This window comes from Varanus komodoensis, unplaced genomic scaffold (assembly GCF_004798865.1).
Source record: "Varanus komodoensis strain SLA01 unplaced genomic scaffold, ASM479886v1 scaffold6_1, whole genome shotgun sequence".
Lineage (NCBI taxonomy): Eukaryota > Metazoa > Chordata > Lepidosauria > Squamata > Varanidae > Varanus > Varanus komodoensis.
This window is the reverse complement of record NW_025336345.1, coordinates 2,682,012-2,696,079: the sequence shown is the minus strand read 5'-3', so window position 1 is coordinate 2,696,079 and position 14,068 is coordinate 2,682,012. Positions and strand designations below refer to the sequence as shown.

Genomic DNA, 14,068 nt, shown 5'->3' with positions numbered 1-14,068 from the left:
AGGCTATCAGGGGCTGCTAGACTTGTGGGACAGGTGCTGCTTCCTTCACTGCAGGTGGCCATGGTTGTTGCTGAGCAGCTTGGACAGGTGGAGGTCCCACACCCACCCGAGTGAACTTCATGGCCCAGTATCCCAATCACCTGGGTCCCAGCCTAGAATAATTTATACTCAATCCACAATATCTCTACTAGATCTCTACCATAATTTATATATGTTTAAGGCTGCAATCCAAACCTCACTTAGGTGGGAGTACATCTCAATGAAATTACTAGGAGTTACTTCTGTATAGATATGTACTGAATTGCACAGATTCCTCCTGTCTCCACACTGGAACTGCTCAAACCAAGCCTTTGAAAAGTTCAGTCTTTCTAGGATACTTTAAGATGACCATTCAAAAGTGCAGCTATGGATGCACAGTAATACAAAATACTGATGATGAGGCAATTGTGAGTTAAGTTTCAATGCTTGTTTGCCTTCCTTGGTTTATTGCTAATCTGTCTTTATGCTTTGGCAGACACTGTGCTGTCTTCAGATCCTTTGTTTTCAGCAAATGCCATTATTGCATGTGGAATTTTCTAACAAGGTAAAAAAGAATAAATGAACAGAGAGCATCTGATCAATGGACAGTTCACACGCGGCTCAAAATTTTTACCCTGCAAAACAGACAACACACGAAGAATGGCCTGTTTGAGTAAATCACTGTCACAGTTCTTAATTTGTGACAGCTATTTTCAATCAAGACAAAAAAAGAAAACACTTTTAAAAGATTGGCCCTGCAAACTCTCCAGGTGGCATAAACTCTGGCTACAGAAATTTCCCTCCAACCAGGTCTGCAATAAATTCTAGCTTGTCTTGCTTGAACAATGTTTAAATGGAATTCATTTTAAACTGTCTGGAGACTTAGAACTAAATGTTTTAAGGAGACCTTGTTCAAAATTTGCATCATTAACAGCTGAAGTAATTTACATCTAACCTGGACAAGTGAAACATTACATTACACGTGGAAACCATTAGAAAAGATAACAATGGAGCATTTCTGAGGTATAGTACAATTCTGTCTCATTCTTGTTTCATTTAGTTTTCTAATATGATTAAAACTTCTTCCCAATTGCAAAAGGGATTAAAATGGCTATTTCCTACTAGGATCTGGAACAAAACTGTTTAGAGTTTGTGGCATCTGGAGCTGAGGTGACTGACCACTCATCTAGATCAAGCCATGAGGTGAAGATGAAAGGGCCTGTATGCTATTTCTTTTCTCTGAGTCATCTGCCCCACATATGGAGCACACATATAAGGGAATAAGGATGCTAGTTAAGGGATGAAACCTGGCTCATGGAGTTGTTGCATCTCAGTCACGGAAGGCTTTGATCTCTAGGTCACTGCTGGTACAAATCCAAACCAGGTGGCTGGTGAAATGTGAGAATCATTACAGCTGACAGCTGTTGCTTCCTGACCTGGAGCTGATGAAAAGAGCCTTCAGCCTTGCTCACAGTGGGTACATGTTTTATTTTCTGTTGCCCTAGGAAGCTGTAAACCCAAAACTGTCCAATCTATTTTTTAAAGTTATAACTGAAATCCACCACAGTCTGCATACAACACCACAGTTTCTGTTTGTTTTTTGTAATCCTGGGTTGACATGATGGAGCCAGTGTCCTAGCGGCTGCGACTCAAAAGCTCCTCTTTGGCTGTCCACTACAACCAGATATAGCATGAAGTGCCTGGTAGTGCCTAATCTTGGAAGTTAAGCAGGATCAGTCTTGGTTATAATCTGGATGGGAGACTTGAGTTCTGCATTGAGCAGGTGCTTGGACTGATGGCCTTCTTGGCCCTTTCCAAGTGTGTGATTTTGTGATTAACTCAGGGATGATCTCTCTGTGGATTCTTTACTGTGACATCTGAAACAAAAACTGCCTTCTTCTCTTCTGACAAATCAGTTGGAATCCAGGATTTAACAAAGAAGTCTAACTCTGGCTTATCAGGGAAGAGGCAAGTGAGGCAAGTATTTGATTTCCTTAGATCATAAAATCAAAACAAGCCAAACAAAAACAAAACAAAAACACTCCTGGGTTGCTGTTGCATGTGAACTTGGCCATATGGGGTTAATTAATACAAGCCAATCTTGCAGGAATGTTGTAGAGATTATTGCAAAACACTTTGAACCCACAGAAGTGTCTTAGAACTTATTAACTTATTATTATTGAGAGCCAGTATGGTGTAGTGGTTAACAGCACTGGACTAGGACTCAGGTGATCTGGGTTCTAGTCCCCACTCAGCCAACTAGGTAATTTTGGGCCAGTCACAGACTCTCAGCCAAGCCTGCCTCACAGGGTGGTTGTGGTGAGGATAAGACTGAGAGCAGGAGGAAGGGAATGATGTAAGCCACTTTAAAAATGGGATATAAGTCTAATAAATAAAATAAAAATAAACAGAATTACTCTTAATTGCTGGAGCTTTCTCATCCAGTCTTGAAGGTTAGCACAGATGTTCCTATAAAGAGAACTTCAGCAAGATTTACGCATATTAGTAAGTAGTGTGCATAACGCCGGGAGGCTAAGTGTCCTTAGCAGTTGATTAAAGCACCTAAAGGAGAATACTGCTGTCATTTTTGAGGGCACCCTCCAGCACACACCTCTATGCCTGTTCCATAAGTCATTTTCCTGCTACTAGCAACAGTCGAATGGCTTGGCCTTGATACTTCCCATAAGATGCCTGGTTACTTTATGACACACTGATTGCCCTATTAATATATTACAGGCTATTACAAATGCAGACTTTTCCATAATACTCTGAGAGTCATATTACAGAGAATTTCATTTCAAGAGCCTCACTAAGCAGCAATAATCTTTTAACCTTTGGCATCTTACAAGAAGATAAGGGATTTTATCTCTCAAACTGAGCAATTTTAATAACCCACCATTAATATCCATTTATATTTATTACTCTTTCATTAAAAGAAGGACACCAAAATCTTAATAAAAATAACTTGGCACTATATGTCACTTCAGTTCTTGTCTCTTAAAAAGTCAAAGGCCTCAAAAGCCAAAGAGAATGTACTCTAACTTCTTCTCCGCCACAGACAAATTTCAGCACCACAGGCACAAAATGTTGCCTCTTGCTTTTTGCCCTTATTATATCAAATGTAAGCAGATTTTCATTAAGTTCACTGGGAAGGAACACTGTACTTTAGCTGCAGTCTCTTTTGGTGGCTTGGCTTTTCTGCTGCACTGAAACCTGCTGTGAGGCCATTTTCCTCTTCTCTCTTTATGACTGCATTTGATGCCACACCTGACTAATTCGGGCATTTTCTTTGTTTACTTTTGTATCTCAAGCCCTAGAGACTCGTTTATGGGTTGGTGAATTGTGGCTTTCTGCAATTTTCATTAGTAGTAAAGAGCCACCTTTCTGTTTTGAGACTCCCTGCCTTACTGCAAAACAAAGCGTATCAGGTTAACCCAAGTAAGAAAAACAAACAAACAAAGACTAGGTAGAGCACCTACTTTGCATACAGAAAGTCTCAGGTTCAGTCCCAGAGATCTCCAGGTAGGGCTGGAAAGATTCCTGTGTAAAACTCTGGAGAGTTTTGTAGACATTTGTAGGGCATGGGATAGAAAAGCTTTTAATAAATAAAAAAACTCTGGAGAGCTGCTGCCTGCCAGAGTCAACAATATGGGGCTAGATGGTGTGACCCCATCTAAGGCAGCATCACATGCTCCTACTTTCTTAAGGAGTTCACAGGTGATGGATTGGGTTGACTAAATGACCACAAGCCCATCCTTTGAAAAACATTTCAGGTCTCTACCTAACTACAAGTTCTACAAAAAGTCAAATACTTGATACTTTTCATAGAAAACAGAAGGAAGACAAGAGGACATTTCCGTATTTGGTAAGAGGCACAAGGAAGAGGGCAGGGCTGCTGCTAATGGCTTATCCGCTAGCACATACTTGCCTGAATTGCAGAGAGCAAGCCCATCCTGCTAATATGATTGCCTCCAAGCACATTGGCTGGGACATCTTCATTCAAGGGTCAGTGTTCTCTAGAGGCAAGGATTTGACCCTGGACTAGAGCAAGGGGTGTGCCATGCAGAGCCATTGTCCTACTTGTCTTGGACAGTCTGACTTGAAGGGTGGTTCAGGAAAATGTCTGATATAGTTGCATGGGTTATTTGAACAGAATCCCAGGGCTTATTTCTCCCCACCTGCCACCTTCTATCTATTGAGTGAGTAGATCAGAAACAGTAGATAGTATCCAACTCTGCCACAGAGTGATTGCTAATTATGTTGCATCAGCATGAACCAATGCCTGTGCAACTAGTTCTAGAGCTTGCTGGGACAACAGGAAAAAGCAGGGCTTTGTCACTGAAATTTGGCAGTGGCCGAAATGAGGTGTCAAACACTTTTGCCCATTTCCCTAGCAAGAAGTACAAGCCATGTTGCTCTAGCATTGACTTATACAGTGCAATGCTGGAATTCTGTTGCATAGTACCCAATGCCTTCTACCATTGGAAACGTGAGACCATAAGGTAATTCCTCTAGGATTATCTGCAAGAGTAGTACACAAATACTGCTCCTTCTGCTATCACTTTCCTAATATGATATGGGTTGAGTTGCTCCTTTTGTAAGGGTGGAGCACTGGCTTAGAGTAGAAGAGTGGGACTGTATATCCAAGAGAATGTCCATCGACTCTTCTTCCATTCCTTCTTCCATACACATGAACATAAGTAGAATGAGACATGGTCTAGTATGGTATGCAGATTTTTGTCCTACTTTAGTGATCATTTGAGGCATCAGTGATTTGAGGCTCAGCTGCCCTGTTAGTCCCCAGTATTTACAATATCTCCAGGTCTTGTCTGTTGCTAAACAGCTGAACACATGTACATCAGCTATAAAACACATGATGAAAAATTCAGTTTTATCAGAACTAGTTATTGCTAGACTGACTCAGGAAGGTGGCAAAGTCTGAATCCACACCAGACCTAAGAACAAGTCCTACACACATTACAAGGACAAGTTTTGAGTCAAGCATTTTTCTTCACATGCTAATGCTGTCTATGGGATGAGCTGGTTGAACCACTTGAACCAATACATAAGGGTCTTTTTGAGAGATTCTACCAGTAAAAAATCTGCTTCTAAGATCTTATCTCAAGAGAGAGAATCTTTCTCCATGACCTCAGAGGACCTAGTTCTACACAATTATGTGTTCTCCTAGGTTTTCTTGGAGCCAAGTCAAGTGCTTTCAGCGTGCTACTTTGGTATTCAAATTCCTGCCTCCACATTTTCTACTGCACCCTATGATGCTATATGAAATAGGTTCCTACTATAGTTGCTTGCCTCATTCTGTCCAAGGACACTTTGTCCTCGTGTCGCTGAAATGAGAACAACTGCATTATTTGACTTGCCAACAAGACCTCTCGCGTACATATTTATACATGTATTTCTAATAGCTATTTCAACTGATGGGAGAAGCAGCTGCTGTCAGTTTTGCATTTGAGATGAATGAAGTTCAGCTGTTAACTATGGCTTTTACAGAGCCAACTGAGATGGTTTATCTTGTATCTTGTTTGTATTGCAAAACAAACAGGTGAACAGCAGAGCCGTTCTTATTGCCTTAATAAAAGTCCAAGCATGGCTTTAGAATGTAGGAATGTAAGCCTTTTAACTCATGCTTATGTCGAGAAATTATGTTTCTCAATGCTGTGTTCTGCCAACTGCAATTGCTTGGAATACATAGCAGTTATAATACAAAAGTTCTCTATCATTTGGGTTTCCTTAACTTGGTTCAAGGTACCTTTTCTAGCAAATATTGCATGCATTTCAGGAGGGATATTAGTGGAAGAGATTTCTTGGGATAGAAAGTACAGATTTCACACCTTGACAGGAAGAGACAGCTATTTTTCCTCTCTATGAGAAATGAGGAAAAAGTAACTTGGAATCTTGTGCAATGGTGTTTAGTCCAGCACAGGCCTCCGAAGCAAAAACAAAACTGATTTCCAGCTCAAGTTGCGTGATTCAGAGAAGAAAAAGTCCTACAACTCTCAAGGTGCCTCAGCCAGCATGTTTGTTTGGGAATTCTAGCAGTTGTGTAGGACCGTCTTTTTACACAGGATTGTACTCTTAGTTAACTATAGACCATAAAGAATGCATATGAAAGAACAGGAGGGAAAGCAAAGTAACAATTACCATTTGCTGTGTGGAACCTGGGAGGCCAGCATTTTGTTCAATGACGGGCTTTGCTCAGGCTTGCAGCGTAACTCCCCTCTAACACCTAATCTGGGGGTCTAGTGAATGGTTTTTGACAAGTTACTGCAAATGGCCCTAGTATTCCAATCAGCACTGGAATGAAGAACTTTGGGCTATGAGATGTTGGTAGGGCATGAGGGCTGAAAGCTGCAGCCACAGGCTTGTTTCCTGCCTGATGTCAGCAGTCCAGGTGTAAAAACAAACGCACAATACACACCTAATCTAGTTTCAACTTTTGATCCTCTCCTCAATATCATTCCACAGCTTGGTTAGAAAATGAACATGAGAAATAACAAAATCAGAGGCAGCATATATGGGCTCAGGCCATAAGGGACCAATTTTTGCACTGTTTTGAACAGTGCAGCCTGTCCAATTTTAATTGATAGCTAAAGGCACGATTCAGTGCATAACAAAAGCGCTCTAAGCACAGAGAAAAAAGGCAGGACCTCAGATCCAAACTTTAACTAAGGGTTATCTTTTCTGTCTTGTTTGCACAAAGCACAAACAAACCAAAATCCAAACACCCAAAATGGGGCAAAACCATTAAATTCAAAGTGTAGAAATTTTAGAAGTGGGTTTCTTTTTTCTTTTTGGCTTTATTCCACCCAACCCTTCTTTCCTACTGATGTTTTAACTTCTATGCTTCAGACCTTAAGGAGTTTGTGAGTTTTATAAAACAGAATATTTTATATTCACAAAAGGGATAGTTTCATATTTAATGTGCTTCATTCAAGATGACTGACAAAACCACTATTTCTGACACCGAGCATAGAAAGTGCAGGGAAGAACACCAAGAAGGACTGTGTGCTTTTCTTCCAAATGATGTTCCACAGCCTCATGACCATTTTAAACCCAACCCATATTTAGAATCCGTGCTCATTAGCCATTGGTAACTGTGCTGTTAGTTAAAAGCCTGTAATCCTCTTAAAAGTGATAGAATTAGATTGCTTTGACAAAATCATGGATGGCTCTGATATACTATGGATATGAAGAAATATAATGTTCTTTTAAAAAGAAACTCAGTCAGCCATGATGTCCTTTGGGTTAAATCTGCACGGAATTATGCACATGAAGAGCAGCTCAGTGGCAGCAACTTGTCATTAAAAGATAAAATCACCTTAATACATTAGGGAAAATGTGTGTAGAGCTACTTCTGTTTGATCTGAGAGGAAAACAGCCATAATTCATGCTATGTATAATTTAACAGAGGGTAAAGGCTTTGCCAGTGCAAACCCATATTTATAATCTCACAACAGAAGTTTACAAAATACTGTATTTTGAAATGTTAAAAATCCCATTATACTTCAGTATAATGCCTCTTTCTTCTGGCTTTTACATTTTTATGAAATAGCTATTGATCTCCAGCTTCAAGACAACAGATGGAATGTCTGGAACAGGGTGTTTGTTGTCATAACAACAGGAGACGAGCGCTCTATTTAAATTATATAGGCCCTCTCCTCCCCATAAAGAAACTCTCAGTTATTTGAACCACCCAGTGATCAAGTTCACAGTGCAACGTAAGTAGACTCATATTAGAGTAAACAATATTCTGCCTTTGCCAAGTATCATCTTAATACATGAATGTTACCCAATGATATTTTGATGGCTGTATAGCAGACACTCTCTGATTGCAGAAATATAGATGATCCATTGATAGACAGACAGAACAAATGGATATGTTCTTTCTTTGTTAGGGTGCAGTCTTAGGAGGACTAACTGGAGAGTGTTGGGAGCTGTAGGACTCCAAAGGATTGCACCTTTACTGATGCACATGGCTTTAAATATAGCAGGGTTGGGCATGGAAGCTCGGTGAGTGGCTGCAAGAGAGAGGCACTTCCCATTGTAGCACCCTGTTGATGGAAAGCCCTCCTTGAAGCCTGCCACCTACGCCATTATCTCTCCAGCTCTGGACACAGACCTTTCTTTTCTCCCAGATGTTTTAGAGACCCAGTCCTAGGTTTTTATGGCTGTTGTTCCTGTGCAGTTTGCATTCGATGTTGTATTTTTAACTGCTTGTATTGTGTTTTGTCTCTTAATTGCTTGGCATTTGTCAAATTGAAAATATAACAAAATAATACAGTTCAGTTTTTCGACCCACAGTTAAGAAAATAACAGGAACTGAAGATGTCATGGTGAATAGGGCTTTGAAGTTTAAATTAGCTTTATCTGAGAGACAGAGAAAGCTGTGCACTTGACCAAATGATTTGTTTGATCGGCCCTTTAGGAAAAGGGCCCTCTGAAACTGCCATACTGGCAGAAGGGGGCAGGTTTGTGAAGTCAGAAAAGGTGCCCCAAATTCTAGTTTTATGTAGCTTCTGCCTGCTAATAGACTTTCTTAGCACATTACCCTGCCTCTGTGTCAGGGAGGGCATTTCATTGTGGTGAGCTGCTCCTGGCCCTCATGAAATTACCATGGTCTAAAATCTCACCAGACCCAGGATCTCCGAAGTGTTGTACAATGTAAAATGAGCAATGAAATGTGATGATAAGGTCCTGTCTCAGGTGATTGGACTTTAAGTGGCTGGTGCATTTAGCTCTTAGTTCTATCTATTACACTAATAACTTTCTGGGAGGTTCACAACAGTTCTAACCAGACATGTGGGCTGCATCTGCAAGAGAAGTGTCCAAGGCCTGGCTCCGTGGCCTACACAGGCTTCCCTCACTCAAAGTAAGTATTACTGGAGCAATGTCCTTATGAGGAAAGGCTATTACAACATCCGGGACAGTTTAGTTTAGAGAAAATGTTAATAAGGGGAGACATGACAGAAACATACAAAACTATACATGAAAAAGGTAGATAGGAAGACATTTTCTCCCCTTCTCTCATAATAGGAGAAATCAGGGTCATCCCATGAAGGTGAGTGGTGGCTGATCTGTCCTCCTCCTCATTAGCAGGCTTGCTTTGTCTTCTCACAGCGTCTGCAGCTGAGCAAGGCTGGTCAACTGCCTGGCTCCTCTCTGGCTTCACTGGCCTTGGCCCCTCAGCTGTAGGTGCCAAGCCCTGGACTCGGTCATCCCTTGAAGGCCCTTCTGCAGGAGGCATGGGTCCACCCTACAGAAGGGGATCTAAACCCCCAAACCTCAGTGCTGTAACATTCCTGTCTATGATCCTAAGGCTGCAATGCTATACACACCTACCCAAAAGCCCCACTCAATTCCATGGGAGGTACTACAGTGTTCGCACTTATACAAATATGTATATGTGAAATACAGCACTATGAATCTTATACATCCTACAAAAGAAACACATGTGTAACTTTGTTATAAGACCGGCAGTTGCTAAGCAGTGGGCTGCATTTCAGACATAAATGTGGTTACAGTAACACTAGTGATCTGGAATCTCAGAGTTTATTAAAAATGTCACACTGCATTGTGGTACCAGAATTGATTTACAGCAGATTATTTCTCAGCCAGCCTCAAATGAATGCTCTGCTAGAAACATTTTACTGTAAAATGGGGACGGAACTGTGGCGTGCAAGTTGCTACCAAAAGAAACAAGGCTGGTTTCCCTGCCCTCATTGCTGGCGGATCTCTAATCACTGGATTCTAAACACAGGAAAGGCAGTAGCTGATTTCTAAAAGGACTGCTGATGAGGGACCTGGAGCTTCTGACCCACAAGCCCCAACATTCAATTGCAGATTGTGGTGCGGCTACGTGGTGTCTCCATGGATACAGGAGTGCATTCTGAACATTCTTAGGAACACTCTCTTCTTGATTATCATCATCATATGTTCCAGGGGTGAGCCTCTTGGTAAGCCCTGACACAAATTAAGCTGCAAGAAGGGATGATCTTCAGTTTGTGCATTTCTTTAGTAGGAAAAAAATATGGTCTACACTGACATGAATACAAATGGAATAAAAGGAAGTAACTCCCACTGATTTAAGTGAAACATCCATAGAAGATGTTCCTGGTGGGTTTTACTAATTCCAACTTGCTATGTTTTCAGGCATTTGCAACACTGGATGGTCATGGGTGACAACGATAATCTGGATCCTTTCCAGTGTTGCTTCCAGCCTGGTTATGGAACTGAAGTGGCTGTGGTAATCCTGTTGAATGATGTCTCTAGAAAATGGCCTAGGAGTATTATACTGCTGGTTCTCCTGGTCTTCTCAGGGACTTTCAACACCACCATGTGCCAGTTGAGACAGCTGACTGATTTAGGACTGGGAAGGTACAGTGCGTCCTGCACGAATGGATCCAGAAGGTGCTGTTCTGGGACTTGGCCTTTGGAATACTTCAGGTTCTCTCACGTGTGGTGTTCAACATTTATATGGAAGAGTCAAGAGAAATCAACTGAAGGGTCATAAGTATGCAAAATTCATGCAGTTCTGCATCTCTTTTCCATCTACTAATCCCAGGGAAGTTGTGGAAACTCAGCATTGTTCCCTGGAGGCAGTTATCTCACGAATGAGGAATGGTGAGCAAAATGAAACTTAATTCAGATAAGATGGAGATATGGTGGGTTGAGGAATGTGCTGATTTTGATGCAGGGGTGCAACTGACACTGGATGGAGTTGTACTACCCTGAAATACTAGATTTACTGCCTGGCTGGACATTCTTCTGGGCCCAGTGCTGTTGATGAAGGAGTTAGGAGTTTGACAGAGGGCATGTCGCATTGACGGCTACTGTACTAACGCTGATTTACCAGCTGCAACTCTTTTTAGAGAATGTTGTTCTTGTCCTAGTTACACTTACATGAGACTTTTACAATATGCTGTACATGGGGCCGTCTTTGAAGGTCGTTTGGAAGACTCAGTTGGTGCAGAGTGACTGCCTGGTTGCTTATGGGGCCTGGACAATCAGCACCTATTGCAGAGGTTGCCCATTTGTTTCTAGGCCCAATGGGTATTGTTGCTAATTATCTTTAAAGGTTTAAATGGCCCAGGAGTCAATGATTTGAAGGATCATCTGTACCTGTACAAGTTTGCTTGAGCCATAGGATTGTTCTCTGGGAGCTTGCTTGGGAGCCTGCCATCAAGAAGCCTTAGAATGACAGGTCCTACAAGCAGGGCCTTTGGACAGCTAGGCCAATGCCTTTGGAATTCCTTCCCTAGACAGGTATGCATTGCCCCTACTCCGATGTATTTTTTAAAAAATGGCTGTCTAGATAAAATGCATGGTCTAAGGCATGGTGGTGGCATGCTTCATTCCATGCATGGGATGCTCAAAAGCATCAAATCTGGAAGCTTACATGCCAAAAGAGGGACATTGAATCACGCCCTAAATAACTCCATTTGCATTTGGAACACCAAATTGTTCTTCCTTCATTAAATAATCTGTGTGACCAATTAACTGGCAGCATTTCAGAAACTAGCCCTTCACAGCCAAAATCTCTGCTGGAGAAATAGTTATGTGATATGACCAACCTCAGTTCTTCAGCATAAAGCAAATGGAAAGAAATACTGCATTAAACATATGTGCTGCACAAGCTGAAGGGCATTTGTAACCCCGCAAGGCTCCACATTCCAGCTCCAAACATCTCATCACTTCAGAGGGCAGTCCATAAGACCAGCGGAGCCTGTCACACGTAAGTGGGACCGTTTCCTCTTAATCAGCACACAGCACATCAGCTCATAGAATGAATAGCTAAATAACTTTGCCACTCATTTTCCCAAAGATGTCATTACAAAAATTCATCTGCAGAATGTTGTGTGCACTTGAGGGAAGGATAAGCACTGTAATTATGTATTAAACCTTTTTTCGTAGCATGAGTCTGCCATAGAGCATGAAATGGCTATTATTAATCGTTTCAAGGCCCTGCAATTGTTGTCACCTATTTTCTATACAAGGTTATCAGAGTACAGATGGAGCAGTTTAAAAAGTACTTTTGTCTGTGTAATTGTATGAATATGGCTGTAGTGTGTGTATCTTTTGTGTAAAGATGCATAGCAGAGGAAGACTAATATCTGTGGTTATACAGAAAGTTTAATCTGCCATTCTTCTATATACATCAAGTGATATGTATATGAATTAGAGCAGCTGATGGAATGCAGGGACAAACAGAACTGCTTCTATGAGGAGGAAGAAACAAGAAGAACTACACAGGTTATAAATGAAAACATGTGGGATAAAAAGGCAGAGATGCCAGGAGTTCAACCATGACTGTGGAACAAAAGGCGCTTTTTCAGCATTATAGAAAGACAGCTTTTTCATTGAAATGAATGCAAACACACACACACACACACACCACACACACACACACACACACAGAGAGAGAGAGAGAGAGAGAGAGAGAGAGAGAGAGAGAGAGAGAGACTGAGAGAGAGCAAAAGCGTGTGTGCTGGAAGGCAACCCCCTCCTTCTGAGGTATTTGCTGTTATCAGTCTATCTCAGTAGCATAGCAGAGAAAAAGTGTTGAGTGATAAACATAAAGCAGAGGCAAGAGTGCTGTAGAACGAAATATATTCTGATGGTACATTAATTTCATTCTTTTTAAAACCCATTTTTCACAAGGAAGCTAGCTGCTAGGAGGTGGAATGGAAAGTTGTGACACAAATTTGCCTCTTAAGTCTTTCCATCTGGCAAAGTTCTTGCACCAAGCAAATATCCACCAACACTATCCAAAATAGACTCATTGACCTTCTGCATTTTTCTCATAATCTGCAAAACTCTCCAAAGCTGTGAGTTTTTTTATAGCAAAGCAAACGGAATATTATGAAAAGATCCTCATTAGTCTGATTCTAACAAAGGCATTCTAATAGAAGCCTTTGTGCCAACATGTTGTAGGTTCTGACTGCTAGAGAAAAGGAACGTTTTCCCAGCTAAAACTCTGGAAAGGCCAGCAGGTGTTTTAGATAAGTAAGTTTGGAGAATACTGTAATACTGTCCATGTGTTCAGCTTATGACCCAAAGGAGTCAAAATAACTTAAAATATTGGGAGAAGTAGACAGGACATATGAAAGAGAAACAGATGTTATCCTGTTTGGGAATGGAAATGTCCTCATCTATTTTTTCCCAAATTCCCAGCTATCATTTGACAAAAGCATGTTTGTACACATTTCCCAAATGTATACATCTTTTAAAACATTTTGTAATTGTTACAGAAATAGCATCAAAAGCTCAAAAATGTATGGACTTCAGACAGCAGATCGTGTTTGGGTCTGTGATTATGAACATGCGCCCAGAGGCACAGAGGCATGAACAGGATGAATTCTGGCAAAAAGAGAAAAAAAAACTCAAATGAATTCCTCACTAATCCCCAAGAACAAACAATCTCAACATCCAAATAAAAATATGAGTCACATAAACAGCACCGTAATAGCACCATAATTAGAAGTGTCACAGATGGAGGTCGGAGATGATTCGCAGCATCTCTAGATGAGATTCTCTTTATTAGACATATGGGACTCCTTTCATAGAATGATAGAATGATAGAACTGGAAGGGGCCAGAAGGCCATCGGGTCCAACCCCCTGCTCAGTGCAGGACACAGAGTTAAACCATTTCTCTCAAATGGCTGTTCAGTTCCTTTTTGCATACCTCTCGTGTGGAAAATCCCACAACCTCCCTAGGCCATTCCATTGCGGTACTGATCTAACAGACAAGACATTTTCCCTGGTATCTAGCTGGAACCTGGCTTCCTGTAATTTGAGCCCATTATTCTGTGACCTGAACTTTGGGATGATCGAGAAGAGATCCTAGCCTTCCCCTTTGTGACAGCCTTTCAAGTACTTCATATATTCAAAGAATAGTAGGGTTGGAAGGGGCCAAGAAGGGCATTGGGTTACACCATCCTACTCATATAACTGGCTATTTTCTTCTTGAATGCCTCTAGTGTGGAAAAGCACACACCCTCTCTTGGCAACTGGTTCCACTGCTGTATTGCTCTG

At 41.3% G+C, this 14,068-nt stretch overlaps 1 protein-coding gene across 3 annotated transcripts in view; it reads right to left on the bottom strand.

Annotated features, from left to right (window-relative positions):
* SGCD (sarcoglycan delta) overlaps positions 1-14,068 on the bottom strand; it is a 532,748-nt gene that overhangs the window by 31,370 nt on the left and 487,310 nt on the right. The gene's annotated exons all lie outside the window — the stretch shown is intronic.